We start from the raw sequence: 17,765 nt of genomic DNA on the forward strand, positions 1-17,765 counted from the left end.
GGGGGAGGGTCCGCGGGGGCCGGTCACCGCCGCCGGCCCGGCCCGGGGGAGCTGCCGCCGCCGCGGGGAGCGGGGAGAGGCTGCGGGCGGGCAGGGCGGCTCTGGGCAGCGCAGGCTGCTGTCAAACGCCCGGCCCGTAATCCGCTCAGCATCGCTGTGAGGAGATTGGGGCTCGGGTTTAGCGGCGGGGCGCGGTGCCGGGGCGGTGTGCGGGGGGAACGGGCGGCTGCCGCGGCTGCTCCCTGCGGGCACCGAGCTGCAGGTGCGGGACCGCAGCGTCCCGAGCGCCCCCGGGCCCCTCCGCTGCGCTGCTGGGCTCAAAGGGCCCGCGCCGAGCCCGCCCGCGGGAGGCAGGGGCGGGAGTGGGGCCGGCGGGACCCGCGGCTGCCACTGGTCCTTCCTTCAGCACCAACTGCGGTCCCGAGAGCCGCGATTGCAGCGACGTACGCAAAACTTTTCAGGAATACAACTAGCCCGTGCAGAATTCGTGTTTTGAAATAAATACTGAAACTAAAGGGAATGATGGCACAGAATTTCCGTGCTTCGAAGCAGAGCTTCAGAAGCAAGTAATTCATTAAATCAGCCCTGGCGCTTTACCAGCTGTAGACATGTCAGGCACGTACTTTTTATGGAAGGCATTTGGAGATTAGGTTGAGAGGAATAATGTATGTATCAATTGAGTTCCTGCTTTGTCACAGTTCCTCTAAAATCTCTTTTCCCTTTCAAATGCCGTGGATTAGCACCGTTCTCTGGCAGGGAAACAGTGGGGAGAAGCCCTTTGGCCAACAAAATAGGATATTTGCTTTCTTCAACAGCTTTATGAAGTGAATCTCACGTATTTGACATTCTTCAGCAAGTGACCGTCCAAGGTCCAAGTCCCTGTCTGTCTCATGGGAGAGAAACGAGCATGTATTCCTGCACGAGGTGAGGCAGAGTATGATCCACACTTTTTACACTAAAAGAAGCTAGGAATGAAAAGTAAAATGTAACTGTGAGTAAAGGGCCCCACATAGTAGGTGTTTACAGTCTTTCAAGAAAACATTGTGTAAACCAGACGTGATGGGTGATACAAAGCCCAGCGGCTTCTTGCTGATTCCTAACTGGCGGGGTTATCCCAGTGCCCAGCAGGAGGATATCTGTAAGCAGAATTAGTAATAAATAGCTCCCTGATTGGCTGCTTCTGCAAAGGAGCTAAACTGGGAAAGAAGGAGATTAAACTATTCCCTCACCTCCAGACACCTCTGAGATCGTAGCTGGTGTATATTACCAGCTATGCTCATGCTCATGCTTCCTGTCTCCCATTACTTGCTTGGGTAAAGACAGGCCCTCACTCCACTTCTGCTGTGTGTGTCTGCTCCCAAATCAAGTGCTTCTGAGCTGTCTTTACCTGCAGCACGATAGCGCTGTAGGATTCACTTTTTACACTTACTGCCTACTACACTACTGTGTATTTGCATTCACAGAGTTTAAGGGCTCCATTAATTTAACTTCTCATTTCCTTCTCAGTAAGTGTGGACAATGAACTGCTCAACAGAATGTTACCTCTTAGAATAGCACTTGTATTTTAATAAAAATTTCATTTTTGCCTGAGATCCTGCAGCTGGTGGGGAGTGTTTGAGTTTTCTCAGCCTGAACTCGCCATAAAAGCCCAGAAAGGCTCTTGGCTCTAGTAACTTCAAATAGCAGAAAAAAGCCCCAAAATACACGGGAAAAAAGGGGTTTTGGTTTTTTTTTTGACAATTCATCTCATCTGTAAGAATTCAATAAACAAATACACTTGCTTTGTTTCTGCCTTATAAAATCAATCCAGAAGAATAAAGATTTATTTTATTACCAGACTGTTTTTTAAAAAGTTATATGAAATTTTTTAGCAAGGAGGCAGGGACCAGTAACTTTGAACAGGAAAAAAACCCAAAACCAACAAAAAAAACAACCTTGAAAAACCTTAATGCTAACTAGAGGGAAGCCACAGTTATACAGGAAAAAAAGTTTGACTCTGAAAAGTCATTCTTTTATTTTATGTTCAGCGTTTACCTTATCAGCTTATTAATAGAGGAGATATGAATCTGTTTTCTCCCACAGCTGTAGTTGTTCTGCAGGGACCTTGGAGGTGAAAACTGCTTTCTCTCACCTCAGCCTGTCACTTTCATCTCTTCTCTCAAAGAACGGTGCTATACTGCGTGAGCTTTCAAAGCAAGGTGTCAGGCTGGAACAGGGCAGACATGGTATTTCCCCTTGAACTTTTCACTTTTACAGCTGGTATTGAGACTGCATTTCAAATTATTTAACCTGCATGCAGCTTGACAATAAGCTGGTGCAGCTAATTGGGCATAAACTGTTACATGACTCCTTAAGATGCTGATGCAGCCATTTATGTTGTCACACAGAGGCTCCCACCAAGGCTGCTCTGCTTGGGCATGGTCATAGTTGTAAAGCAGATCATGTCTGGTTTCTTGGTTCTTTCAGTGACACAGCTTGTATGTGACAAACAGGGCTTCTTGTCACTTGTGCTTCAGCATGTAAATCAAATTAAAAGAATGTGAGGGAAGGCCATAGAGGAAGTCTGCATATTCTTTCAAATTATCCAAAAACCCCTGTTTTCATGGCATTTGTGAGAGGACAGCCTCAACCTTTCCTCTGGAAAAGAAACTACTTAAGATAATTCAAGTTAAATGCTAGTATTTATAAACTTCATATCAAAAGCAAAGACATAAACATTATCATCTCAAAGCAAATACCCCAGAATTATTAGTCATTATTATCATCTGTATCTCATCAAAATCTATTGCTGGGAATTACCAAGGCAGGAAATTAAAATACCCAGAGTAGATACCACCTGTCCCTGTGCAGAAAAACTTCCCTTGAAGAAACCAATTTTTGGAATGACTACAGCATGAGACACCCCCAATTTGCCTCATTAAGGTTTGTAAGCCATTCCATTTATAAAACATTCTGAAATTGAGATTTAATGAGATTTATGTGCAACAGTAAAGACAACAGTAAGATAAATAGTAAGACTCAGTGAGTTTTATACATCCTTCTCACATTCAACAATTCATAAGGAAAAAGTTCATACCACACTGACAGCTATTCCCAGTATTCTTACAAGATGAAATCTAGTCACTACAAAAGCACTGGTTTCCAATAAATAAAATACATTTAGTTTTGGTTGTTTACATTATTTAGGTATCTAAAATTTCTAAATAACAAGAAGCCTGGTTTGTTTTGGGTTTTTTTTACCCATCTGACATCTACACACTCACTTTGGAAATTCAGAGTGTATTTCTCTCCTCTGTTAGTTGATCTGCCTGCAGTTGTACCAATACCACAGTGTTAAATGTGAGAGCCAGCTCACTTACTCCCTCTCTCTGTTTAGCAGCTTGTAAAAACTCTGAGACGCACAGAAGGTGTTTCTGTGGACACTGGACCTCTCTTTCACGGCACTTCCACCAGCACCTCTACAGGAAGCATTTAGAGCACAAGGAAACCTCTCTTGAGCAGCCTCCTGTCTTCACAGATGAGAGAGGAGCTGAAGCCCCCAAGAGGCCAGGAGTTCGGTGGCATGACCTAAGTCAGCATCATCCCAGTGCTAACCCGGTCCGTGCCAAGGGCCACAACAGGTGGTCCGTGGAGGAAATGTGGGCACTGAGGAAAACAAGGTGCTAAAAGAGATGAGATACTGCTTTTTACCAACAGAATCTTTTGGATTTTTGGGGAGAGACTTTCAGCACTACTGCCTCCAAGCCTTGCACTGGTCCGCAAAACAGACTGCTTGCATCTTGAAAAACTGTCTGCTCAAAGTTAATCTCAAGACAGTATATAGGCACGGATGTAAGCAAACCGGTTTCTGGGGTTGCTGAGTTCTTGGCAAGGCTAGCAGACTAATAAATCCAACCTCCTATTTATTATGCCTAATAATAATGTATTTTTGTTTGGGGTGATTTGCTAGGGCTGTAGCAGGACTGTAAGCAGGCTAGCTGCTGTGAGGCATCAAAGTGCAATTAACCTAGTCAAAAAACATCAGGTGGTGTACTGTTGGCAAGGTATGTGTGAAGAAGGCATTCAAAGTAAAGAATTAAGTTGAAATAATTTTCAGAAAATGTTCCCTCTGAATTACAAAAAGCTAAAGAGAGACAGAGTTGTTTTTGTATTTACCCAATTCGGGGTGGATGTGTTGGGGAGAGCATTTACAAACGAACAGATTCAGCAGCACTTGCTAAGACTGCTCCACTTAAAAAGTCCTTTGGAAGGAGAAAGGTTGGGGTCTCAGTTTTCCTAAGCTCTGGCCAAGACTTGATGTGAAATCCTGCTGATCTGAATAGTAACAGCTGCTAAGCAGCTATGAGTGGAAGTTGCAGTATGTTTCCTAGAAACCAAAGGCTTGAGCTGAATGATGAGAGCAGAGGCAGAGAATAAGAAATACTAGCAATAATCTTGCTGAATGTTAGTGTTTTCTCAGTTGCTAGTATTTTCCAGCACTTGCTCAGTCAGATTAAATGCTATTTAAAGCATCTGTAGTACCATTTTACTGGGATCTCTGTGCAGTTAATACAATAAGGGGACATAAGGGTATAAATGTGATACTAGTTCATTTAATTTCATTTACTAGCTATGACTGAAAATAATTGATGTTCTGCTTTCAGTATGAACCTGTATTCTGCTTGCACTGAAATCTAAAGCATAGGCCTTTCCAGAAAAGGAATACTTCCTCAAGGCACAGTCTTGGGTCTAGCTAATCTTGGCTTAGTTTGTAGTCAAAGCTTTCAAGTCCTGTCAGTCCTCAGCTCCCTGAGGACTGCAGTGGTTGGTAGCAGGCAGGGTATGGTAAACTCTCTCAAGGTAAACTCTGCTAATTCTGAGCAGGTAGGGCAGTTCCCTGACAGCAAGGGGCACCTGGAAGGTGGGCACCTACCACCTAAGCACTGGTTGGTGGGGCTCAGCTTCACTGCAGAAGTATGGAAGCTACATAAATCTTTTTGGCTTATTTCAAGACTGTAAGGAACAACTGACGTAGCATTAGTAAGGCACACCAAATATGCTAACAGTCTGTGGTTTGATGTGTGTGGTTTGGTATTTTTGAATGTGGTAGGTAGAAGTGGAGGAGCCTGTGCAAATGAAGAGGGGGAGAGATGGAGAGTGTTCTAGTTCCCACAGAGCTGCTCTTTGCAAACACATGCTGCTGTAGACTACGGTGATGCTGAAGATCTTTGAGCATCATCTGCGTGGAACTTCTGTTTTCATATTCCTCTCAATTTCTGTTTTAGGGAATCTCTTGGGAGAAAACTTACGAATTTGTAATTGTCCAGATGCTGATTTATTGATGAAAATCAGAAATTTGCATAAAATCTTTGTCTGGGAGTCTTCCATCTCTGAAGAGTAGATTATGAAAGTCACCTCTTCAAAACAGTTCTTCTTCCTTTTTACTTTGCATATAATTTCTTAAAATGCTACAAAACCACATAATAATGGGGGAACAGTCATAGCTTGAAATGTCAGTGGATTTCTTTTTCTTGGAGGAAGGCTAACAAAGATTGAGAGAAGGAGAGAAAAGTGTTTCTCAAATAGTAAGTTTAATTTTATTTTTCTGCATTTTGATATCTTTTACCAAAATAACACAATACTAGACATTAACGCATGTATAAAAATAGATTATAATTATTAGGTCATCGGGGCTGGGATCAACTGGATTAGTGTACATGAGAATTTATTTGTGAACAGTTAACTTATTTTTGCACTCTACTGAAGCAGAAGACTCCCCACATGTGTGTGAAAATGTGTACCTCAGTTGGGTATCGCAAATAAATAAGTAATATTATTTATATATCAAAATCTTTTGTTCCTCCCTAAAGGATTTCTTTCTATGATAAACCATGCATCTGCTTCACATTTTCCTAAAATGATTCCCCTTCCTTCATTGTGAAATTATGCACCCAAAAATAGGCTGGTTTGATGCTGGTATGAGTAAGCCTGCTGATGCCATTCCATATGGAGGAAGCGTGTAACATGTCTACCCTTGCACTTGTGATCACTCCTCTTCTACAGATTTCCCGCATGACTGAGAGAGCTTTGAGCCTTTCCATCCCTGAGGTTTTGGTACTGAATAACAATAATGGTACTTCTCTCCACTCCTGGGAAGTCTGGGACCTGAGGATATTGCCGTTGATAGAGTTTCTGGTGGTGCTTGAATTCAAATCTTGGAAGTACCCCAGATACCTGTCCATCTGTCCTTACTGTTGCCCTGCATCAGGAAACTGTAAAGAAGTCAGTGATAAATTCATCCTAATTTTAATCTTTCTGACAAACCCTAGAGAGAGCCTTAATATGTGACCCAGTTTCTATTCCTGAAATATTATGTTTTTAATCCTCTTTCTGTTTCAGTTTTGTCTAATTCAAACTGGGGGTTGGACACTGCTGTCTAATGCAACCCAGTACTGGAAAAACATTGACAAAAAAGCAGAAACAGAAATATTTTCAAAAAGTAAAGAAATTAAAGGGGAAATCTAGAATTTACTGCCATAATTTATTAATATATGCCATCTCATTTTATTATCCACTCTCCTGTGAGAATTTGGAGTGCTTTAGACTTTAGCTTACATTGAATGATGTCTCAGCAAAATATCTCACCTCATGCTGAGAAGGTGAATGTCATAACCATTTTATAGATGCTGAAATTGAATTGCAGACTACTCAAATGCAGCAGAGCATTGTATAATATAACATCAAACTTACAGGTATCTTATTTTGGCGTTGCTCAAATGCTTTAAATGACTCGTGGTTCAAATGGCTTATCCATATACCTACATAATAGGCAAATGGGGAATAGGGTATGGTTACTAACCAGGACCATTAGAGAAATCCATCTGAGTACATGTGGTGTAGCTCCATCAAGGGCTATGAATGGTCACCTTGGAACTATTTCTCTTTGTAGAACATAATGAATGCTGGCCAGAAAATCATAAATAGCACTTTAGGACAAAGAGTTATTATAATCAGTGCATTGAATTTTACTCCACCTGTTTCTTCTACACTCTTAAAGATAAACCAGGATACTGAGATACAAAGTGGTCTCCAGCAAGGCCATGTGGACATAAATCCAACCTGTTACCTTAATACAGGATTTCAGAGACTGTATTTGTTTCTTCATACAGTATCAAAATAATAACACCCTATATTCAGAAATGTGATTCCTTGTATGTGCAATGAGTCATGCTAAGAGGTTTTCTTGTTTTTCCTCTCCCACCTCTTCCTGAAATAATTGGTCTCTCTGGTGTTGACTGGCGTTTCACCAGACTATGCAAACATGTGAATAACCAGAGGCTTTTATTGAAAGACAAATACACTTACATATTCTGGAAAAAGCTTTGTGCATGTATTTAAGTGATTTAACAAATTAGTGCCTTAAGATATGTGTGGTTTGAAAACATTTTAGAAACTCACAGAATAAATGTGGGTCTATTATTGTTTCCCTATTGTGTGCATTATCTATTAGGTTTTCTTGTCTCTAATAGGATCATACTCATTTTCATCTTTGCAGAAATGCAATGTTCTTCAGTGAGATTATTTAATATTATCCTGGAATCATTAAAATTGCCATATTGCCAGGTTAAAATAAACAGATGCTTATCTTACCCAACGGTTCCCTTGTTTCTTGGTGTTTTCATAATGTGATTTTCACAAATCACAAACATCATGGGACTCATCCCAGGAGATGTTCAAGTGAAAGTAGATTATCTGTAAAACATTCCCCTTTAGAAATCATACCTCCCATGTGATCATCATTTAAGCAATTTTAAATACCCTACTCACTCTGTTTCATCCCTTTTTATCAGAATTCTTCCACTTGAAAATATATTTCCATTAATTTGCTGCAGAAGGAGTTAGTGAGGTAAGTCAGTAGATAACTCTGACTGCACTGCTGTGGTAAATTCTCTGCAGTTCCATTGGTTTCAGTTCTGTTACTGCCCATACCCCTCTGTGTGCATATAGAATATGGAACCAAAGAGCTCTCCCAGCTCAGAGCATGTTATGCCACAGAGGGCAGGTATGGAGGGTCCTTCTGACCCCCTTTACAGTGCTAGTTAACAAATAGTGCCAAATGGAGAAGGCAATATCTCCTCCCTGCACTGCTCTCATTGCCTGCATTTTCTTCACAACTCTATGTGAAGTCTGTTACTGACTCAGTAAAGGACACATATGTTTCTGTGTGGTTGTATTTTCTTTGGAAACTTCCTATGGGTCCAGTGTGATGTCCTTTTGCTTGCTTCTTGCATGTCTAGCAACAAGTACCTTTTTTAACTTTAAGAAGGATAGCATCAAGGGATGACATTTCCATAGTCAAGCCACTTCAGAAGCAGCAATTAACAATCAGAAGACACTGAGATAGGTAAATATTGTTATCTCAGCTTTTCAGTTGGTGAAAGTGAAATAAGGAGGTCAAGGTCAACATTTTCCAATTTAAAATTTATGGTTGGACTTCAATGGCTAAATTAATGACATGAATTGCAAGTATTTGAAGCCTACAAAATCAAAAGAACTGCACATTTTCAGGAGTCATGGAAATTTGAACACTTATTTATATGCCACAAGTGCTGTAACCAAGTTAAACTTTCTTGCTTTAATTATTAGGGCAATGTTAAGTCATGGCCAAAGATATCATCAATCTTTCTAGGTTGTAGAGTTTTGTCTTATGTTCAGCAGTAGGTAACTGCATTTGCATTTGCCCCCTCTGTTTATCTGCACTTATGCAGTAACAAAACCTTAGCAGGAAATTTTCCTTAAATATCATGGTTGCTCTTAAGTTGTATTTAGATTTCTTTGGTTCGCTTCACTACAGACCGTCTCACATTCATGAAGGAACTTGCACACTAAGTGAAGGAAAAATTATCATCTACTCTGTGGGTGGTTGTGGAAGAGACGAAAACAGGCATTTTGCTCATGAAAAGAGGAAAGAAAGAGCATCTTGCTTTCCCAGAGGGCAGTAGTAGGGAAGGGACAGGGCCAGATGAGGCAGCTCTCTAGAAGAGGGTTTGTGCTCTGTTCCTCTCCACATCCATGCAGTGCTGTTTGAAAGGGACTCCAGGTATGGTGGAAGTGGTGATGCAGACCATGAGCTGTATGGTGTGCTTTCCTCACTTATGGGTACTTTGTTAATGAAGTACTGACCAGAAGGCCCCCCAATTGCATCAATGCATCGATTTTTTTTCTCATCGATTTGGACTCTTAAAAGTTGAGGCGGGGAAGCTAACTGCAAAACTTGAATGTTTTGGACTGATTGGCCTTTGTGGTTCTCTCCCTCACATTAAGGCACATGGCCAAAGCAGAGGTTTTTCCATATTCAACACACATGGCATGGAAAATACAGATATGCTGCCTAACTTAGTAATCAGCAGGGGAAGAAGACAGGTGTTTCCTTTAACTTAGCAGGTGATCTGACTCCCTCTCATGCTGTATATTTCTTCTCCTGGCAGAGGGATGGAGGAGTCAAGTCAGGTATCTCATTACTGCCTGGAGGTGGCATGTGCTGCCTGGAGACACTGATCATCCTGAACTTGTACTGCCACACATGTAGCCAATCGATGAGGGAAAGCACAAGCTGGGGGCTGCTGCTGAGGCAGATGATAACTCTCACATCAGAAGCCTGGAGACAGTATTTTGGCAGCCTGGGAAAGGTACATGCTTTGCCTTAATTATGGACACAGTTAGTTACATTGCTTGTGAAAGTTTCATTATACCAGTTAGCATATTAGCATTACAAGCAACATAATGAAGCTTAGTTGGTACAGGGGTTCAGTGTGAACTAATTGGTCTGGAAAAAAATGCCATTTCAGAATACAAACAAGAAAAATAAACCTTGATGTTTCCTAGAAATTTCCATGAGGGATTTCATTTACAAAGTAGTAAGATAGAATTGAGAACTTGCTAGAGAGCTGATTTAATTTTTTTGTCGATTGATTTACAAAAACAACATCTTGCTTATCAGCCAGCAAGGAGATTTACCAGCAGGGACCCTTCTATTGAGCTGTGTTTGATTGGAAACAGCTGAAAATGTTGGTTTGGGAATAGGCGGATACATCATGTTTAAAAAAGATAAATTGCTGCTCATTTTTGAGGTAAGGGTTAGTACATTCAAATAAGGTTACTGAGAGAAGGAAAACCATTCTACTTACAAAAATTTGTCAGCATAGCTATAAGATCTTGCTGAGTCCTGTGCTGTACAGTGTGTTAACTGCAATAATTAAGTTTTTACCAATCAAAAATAGTGACATGGCATTCAACTTAAACCCCCTTCTGCTGCACCTCTCTTTTGTTCTTAGCTAAAATAAAAATACCTTTTCCAATACTGAAAAAAAAATTGAGATCTAGCACTTAAGTTTTACAAATTATCCTTTTGCTTACCCATATCAAACCTACCTTTGGAACTGTGATAGCTATAAACTCTTCCTTGTGTCAGAACCAAAAACCGCCCCTGTGTTTCTGTAAAAAAAAAAAAAAATCAGGGTTTACAATTATAGCTGTAAAAGTTAATGAAATGCCCTTTAAAGAGCTAAGAAATATTGTCATTTAAACGGGCCTTGCTACCAGCAATTTTGGTGAGATTCAATTGTTTTTATGTGTGAAAGCACCATTTTTCTGGGGAGACGATCCTTTGCTGATGCTATTGGGACAACTTCTGTAGTAAGAGGCAAAGGTGTAAAATGAGCAGAGTCTTGGATGACAGGTATATGTTGGATCAAATGCATGTCTTCAGCAGGTGTCAGTGGTTTTATACCACACAAGGTGGTTGTAAATATTTGAATAGCAGGCTCCTGACACTCGTAAAGTGAGCAGAGTGAGCGAGCTTTCCAGGTGATTTCACTGCTGGGACGCTGAGGAGCGAGGCCAGCAGCGTCCCTCTGGGGATGGGGAGGAAGGCTGGGGGCTGGCTTGGGGGAGGGGCACTGAGAGGAGAGAGCCACATCACCTGGCTGGTCTGTGACCATCCTTCTTCTCTCTTGGGGTGACAGCAGCAGGTGTTTCCTGGAATTCAGGGCTCCTTCTGGTGACATCCTCCACGGTCTTCACCCCATTTTATTTATCTCTGCCTAGTAAATCCCTTGTCAGGTAAGACAAATGTATTAATAACACTTTAAACCACTTCAGTACTGCAAGAAACACAGAGCTGAGGGCTGTGACAGCCAAGTTCAACATGCATAATTTGCCCATTTGAACACTTTCCAGTGGGTCTTTTTTGGGTGTGTATGCCAAGTGCACTGACACCAGTGCTGCAAGAGGCAGTGTTTCCTTCCTGCATGGTGGTGTCGGCACAGATGGTGCAAATCCCCAGCAGTGAATCGCCAGGTTTCGTGCAACAGGTGGGTTTGCTTCCTTCAGGAATGAAGGAAGAGCAGGTGGGGTGGGCTGAGTAAGGAGACCTCCCCTGCCCAGCACCACAGCTCAGAACTACACCGGGCAGTGACTCCCAGTAGGGTATGAGAGAAAAGGAATTTGAACTTTTCATTCCATCAATAGCTACATGCGGTCTAAATTACATTTCGATATTATATCAGCATTTGAGCTAATTACAAATGTGGAGCAGGGGCACGTTTCTCTGGTGATGCCCCTCTGGTCTGGTTGGGAAGTGAGGCACAGTGTGAGCAAAGGTTCCTCATTCCTCTGGAGAGCATGAGGGGGATTGCCTTCTGCACATCAGTGCCAACAATGTGCCCAGGCTAGAGACTACAAAACAGGGATTACCTCCCAGGTCCACATAGCCAGGGCAGCTGCTGACACAACTGGAGGGTTACAAGTGGAAGTTTTAGCAAAGACTGATGCTGAAAGACACATTTATGGGCTTGGAAGTGCTTTGAGATCTACTGGGAGTAACTTTTGAGAACAAGATATATGCTGGTGGGAAAACATACCATGAATGACAAGAACAGGCCATGATCCTGAGTAACTGTCTCGGTTGTCTCATGATGTCTCATGATGTTCCCATTTTTGCTTAAAGTCAGAGCTCCTGAAATCATCTGCTTAGCTGTAAATGCCACTTCTAAACTAGAAAGATGAGTAAAAGTAATGCTAAGTCTGTTACTTTGCACACCTGATGATTTTGAAGATAATCTGGTGATTTATGTTGCTGAGTACAGGATCTTCGAAAATTTGAGTGTGGCAGTCCTTGAAATCTGTAAATGCACTGTCATGCATTTTCTACCAAATGCTGCACAAACTGGGAGCAGTCCCCAAATTGATCACCTGTCTGAGCTAATTCTTCTGCAATCTGGGATACAGATCCCACTTCTCCAATGCTTGCTGATGATTACAGTGCAATAATATCTCAATGGCTTCACAAGCTAGCAACTAATTAGTAAAAACTCAGCGTAATATTAAATTTTGCAGTTAGGGATCAGTGTTTTGGAACCTTACTGATATGTGAGGAACAGGTGAAGTACACACCTAACATGGGAGGAACATGTTAGTAGTATAACAGGCACTCCCTCATTTTATTGCACTATTATTCTGATACATAGTCAAAATAATCTTTCAGAAATAATAGGCAATCCAGTCCATAACCCAACAAGTTCTTGGCTACTTTTCTGCATGTACTTTTAGTTTTCATTCCTGTATTGGAAGCTTTTCATGTGTGGCTCAAGGACACAATAAACTGATTTCATATAAGCCTCTCATTAGGGGAGAACCATTCATTAGCTGTAGATCTGTGCTGGACTTTAATAGAGAAATTTCTGCAGTTTGTGATCAATTCAATCTTTCCATGACAAAGGTTCAGCCACTTGGGGCCTGATGTAATTAAGTCAGCTTTATACTTTCCTATTAAATGGAACTCTGTTCTGTTACTTAGAGTTAGGAAAAATTCCTTAGATTTTAGGAAAGGTGCTTCTAAGACTTCTGGTTTTTGTTTTTTAACTAATTCACTTTGCTACATTCAAGAAGGGAAAAAAACAGAACAATTGTGCTGTTGAGGCATGTTAAAGAAACTCTGGTGTCATCTCTGAATGTGGTCATTCTGTAAATATTATGATGAATTCTTTTTTTCCAGCAGTGTCATCTTTCAGCCCTTTGAACCAAGCTGACTAGTGATCACCAGCTGTGTGTTTCTGCTTTTCAGAGCGCCTTGATTTCTACTTTTCAAAGTCCTTGATCCTTTTTTCAAAAATGCTGATCGTTCACTGCTGCAGCTGAAACATACCAATGTTGGACAGAGAGAGCACCTGTGAAATTCTTAAGAGAGAGGTGAAGGTAAATAGGCACATGTACTAGGTATCTAAATATATTAAAATTGTTTGCCTGCTATGAACTGACAAAATCCAGGTCCTAAGCACCTCCTGTGGTGTGCTCTAAATTAGTAGACACTCACAACTCTGTGTTTCAACTCCTTTGAAAAAGCTTTTTTAGTGTGCAAAAAAATTTATTTCACAGTGTAGCATTCTCTTTTAAAAGTCAGATTTCACTTCTCCTACTATTTTTTTTCTTTTTCTTTTTCTTTTTTTTTTTTTAGCCAGGAAATATGAAAGTTAAGTAGAGATGAGTAGTAAAGTAGTTTCTGGACTATCTTATAAAAATCAAAATTTCTTCCTGAATTTAAAGGCAATTTCTTGCCTTTACTTTTAGCAAACTCCAGTTTTTAACAGCTCCCCCCTTCAAAAGTGTCATTCAAAACATTTTTAAATCATGATTCCTCATGTGCTTGGCATTCTGCTGTGGTCCCTGATGAGGCAGTGACGCGCTATAGCTCTTCCTGCCTGCGCTGTGTGCAGCAGAGAGGGGGCAGCGCCGGGGCTCAGCTGCTGTGGGACAGGCTAAGTAGGCTCTTATCCTCTGTGCAAAGCAGCTTCTTGGGAAGGAGGCGATGCAGGTGCCACCCCTGTCACTCTGTTACACAAGAATTCATGAGACGTCTGTAGTTTACATAATGGTACCCAGCGTCCAGGCAGCATTTCTCATCAGTAGATAATAAAATGCTCTTTGGAAAAAAAAAAAAAATAGGTCAGTGTCATCATCCTCGATTTACATATTCTGAGCCTGACTTTGAAGAAAGGGCATATTTCTTCTGGTCAGAGCAATGGTAAAAGACAAGACAGTTGTGCAAAGATTTAAAACACTTGAGCAATGTGCCTGAGTGAACAAGGCTTACCTATTTAGTACTTAAGACCTGTGGCTGAATCCAAAACATGCCTAAATTATCCTTGTATAACTTTGCAGACATAAAATTAAATACTGCTAATTACCTTCCTGTTTCTGATGTGTTATATTTCGGCTGCAGAACAAGCAGTCCCTGTAGCTTGATTTGCTTAACACTTCACACTAAGACCTTGTCTTTAGTTGCATGTAGTCAGTGTGTGTGCACAGCTGTGCAGGTTAGGATTTTCAAAGCTGTCTGAACAGCTTTATCTTTAAAGACAGGTGATCTTGAAAAATCTTTTAAATAAGTGCTTCTGTAAAACAATTCAGCACAAATTGGAGTTTGGGGGACGTATTTTTAGGCACATCATGGGGGATTTTCAGTCTCACCCTGACACTGATGTAGGCTTTAAAGATGCCACTGTTATTTCTGTGCCTGCAATCCTGGCATATCCCATTCCCAAAAGCCCTCTGCTTTGGTTCTGCCCCTGTAAAATGAAACAACAGCATCTTCTTTATGCACTTCTTCCCATATTTTGCCTTTTTGGCCTGCAAACACTTGAGACCAGAGTTCCTGTCTTAAGTATACTGTCTGGTTTTTCTGAACCCAAATGTTATTTAATAAACTTGCTGTAGCTTCATCGCAAGAAATTTATACTAATCTAATATTATTATAGGCTCTTTGATCAGCATTTCACAACATAATAAAAGGAAAACACATTTAGGAAGAGGAGTGTATATTGTAGGAACGATCATTTGTTTGACCTTAATCTGTCATTGGCAAAGCTTCCAGGCTGCACTGTATTAGCAGATGGATAATGGGCTCCAGCTGAAATTACTTGCACAGTTAAGTAGTTTATTTTCTCATTTTCCTACAGTGAGAGACTCTAGGAACAGGGCTGGCATATAAACACTCACATACATTCCTGCATAAACACGTTGGGCTCATTGTTCAGACTGTTTCAGTGAGAAGCTGAGGTGCTGCCAGCTCTTCTCCAGTGCTTTGTGCGAGGAACAAAAGCTGGAGCCAGGTCGTCACTGTTGCTTCCCTTGGGGAGAGTGGGGAGCCTGGCACAAAAGTGCAGCACCTCATTTGGGACAGATTCCAAAGGACATGGGGAGGGAGGTTTTTCACAGACTTCACTGGATTTTGGATCATCTTCAGGGTTTTAATCTTAGAATAGCTTGCAAAGCTTCGCTGTATTGAGCTTTTCAGTGATGTCTTTCTGCTGTGTAGAGAGAAAGTAATTAAAAGAGAAAATTTTCCATAGTGGTAAACAAAATTAGAAAATCACAAAATTCAGAGGAAATAGGATTCAGGGGATAAAAGCAGAGAAAACAATAGAATGAACACTCATTTTGCATGCATACATTCTTATTGCCTATAACTTTTTGTTAACAGGTTAAGGAGAGCTCTTGCAAAGATTTTTATTAAAGTGTAAGCAACATGAAGTACAAAAATTAAGCTGTTAATTACACATCTTCTGATGACTTTGACATCTCTAGAAAGGAATTCCTCACATCACAACTGGATAAGATTTGCATAGTTTTTGTCAAGATGACTACTCCCCTAAATGATTCAAATATTATTAGAGCAGAATTAAGTGATGTGCAATTCACGCCTGCGAACCAAAAATAGTCTCTCATTTGAACACAAAGATGTAGAGAGTTATTGATTATAAATTAAAACATTATAAGGAAATTGTGCACAAAGAAAGGGGTGAATCCAAGGGTCTTGTTCAGCAATAATGCATTTATTTATTCAGGAATGATATAAAGAAATTTGCATCTGATGAATGATAATACAGATGCTTAGTAGTTACAGAAATATTATTGTTTTCATGTGGTAGGAAATTGTCATTTGAAGCTGGCTTCTTTTCTTAGCATATAAACCTGACATAACTGTTCCCAATGACACAGGGTAATTTTAATGAAACTTAATGGAAAGAAATTGAAAGGCAGGTTGGATTTGGTACTCCCATCTCAATTATATTAATTCTGCTTATATTAACCAGAGACAAAAGAAATTCATTTAACTATGCTTTATTCCTAACAGAATCATGGGTAAATGACAGTCAAAGAAAATTGAAAAAGAAAAGAAGAGCAGATCCCCTGCTTAGAGTTGTAGAAGCTGAACAGAAAAGGAATTTTTTTTTTTTTTTTAATAAGGAAAATCTGTAGCACCCAGCGAAATAGCCATAGACTTTGCAGGTCAGGTGGGGATATAGTGATGTCTAGCAAGTCCCTGATGTGGTTAACTGCAGGAGCAGTATGGCCAGGTAGTCACTGGTCAGTTTAGAGGCAAGTGAAAAAATCTAGGAAGAACTGAGTCCTGTGGATGTAGAGCAGAAACAAGTAAACTATGGCATGAAATCACAAAGAAATACAAGGAATGTTGAATAAAAAACATATTGGATCAGGAGCCACAGGTATTTCAAAAAGAGACACAAAGCTTTGATCGGTGGTACCCCTAAAAGAGTTGCTACCCCTCATGTGGCAGATCCTGCAAACATAGAAGCCTGGAGTCTTGCTTGGCCAGTGGCTTGCCCATACCTTTGCCACCCAATAACTCCAGGCCTGAAACAATGTGGTGCTGTGCATGACCTAGTGAAACCTGCTAAATTGGGACTGGGATACAGGGCTAGAGCAGGAATTTAAAGACTTGGAAATTTGCTTTGGGGTTCAGTTTTCTCTGCTTGCAAAGATGCATGTTTTAGTGAGGGCAGGGCATCTGCGACTTTTCTGCTACTGCCACACAGTGCACACAAATCAGCTCCAATGACAGGTGTGAAAAATCCTTCCAAATTGCTTTTGGCTACACATGATTGACAATAGAGCAGAGGCAGATGGGATATTTTTAATTTAACTTGGGGAAGCAAACAGCATAGGGTATGTCAGCATTAAAAATTACACACTGTGATAAGAACAACCCTAAATGTTGGTGAGCTCCCTAAATCCATGTTGCATGAAGCTTAGGATGACATATAGAGACAAGGCTCACAGCATCCCTGTACACTTCTGACACGGCTGCTGGGAGGGAGGTGGGGTGCTCTCTGTCCACATTAGAAAACATCAGGGGCATGAGGATCTTACATGTACATCTGAGACAGTTGTGTGGGCTCCAGCACCAGTCAGTAAAGTCTTCAAAGGGCAGTCAGTGGAGACTGGGTGTCACTGCTTTCCACTAACAGCATTAGATGGATCCTACACCTGGCCCAGATAGAGGTACTGCGTTGTGGACACCCAAAATTCAGGAATAAAAGCCCTATCCAGCTTGTTAGCAGTTAGCCTGAATATTACAGCTCTGCCAAGGCTGCAGACCTCCTTGGCACAAAAGAGGGATAGTTACATATTCCTTGTACAATTGGACACTGTCTTATTTGAACACTGCTGTTGGTCTGAGCTGCTCAGGATTCACTAAAGGGTAGAGAGAAAAGGTGTTAAAGATTACACATGTGAGCTGTGAGTGAATAAGAGATTGGTGAAACTAAGATATTCCCTGTAGAGGCATATGGAATTTAATATTTTTTTGAAAGGTAATTTCTTTATCTTCTAGCAACCTCGTAGGTCTGTTGGTCCAATGTAGATAGTTATATTCATAGTTCAGGCACTGAATCAGGTGGGAAATCATGAAATTATTTTTGTTTTAA

This window comes from Corvus kubaryi, unplaced genomic scaffold (assembly GCF_017639235.1).
Source record: "Corvus kubaryi isolate FWS band 111438036 unplaced genomic scaffold, C.kubaryi_AGA036_p1.0 68, whole genome shotgun sequence".
Lineage (NCBI taxonomy): Eukaryota > Metazoa > Chordata > Aves > Passeriformes > Corvidae > Corvus > Corvus kubaryi.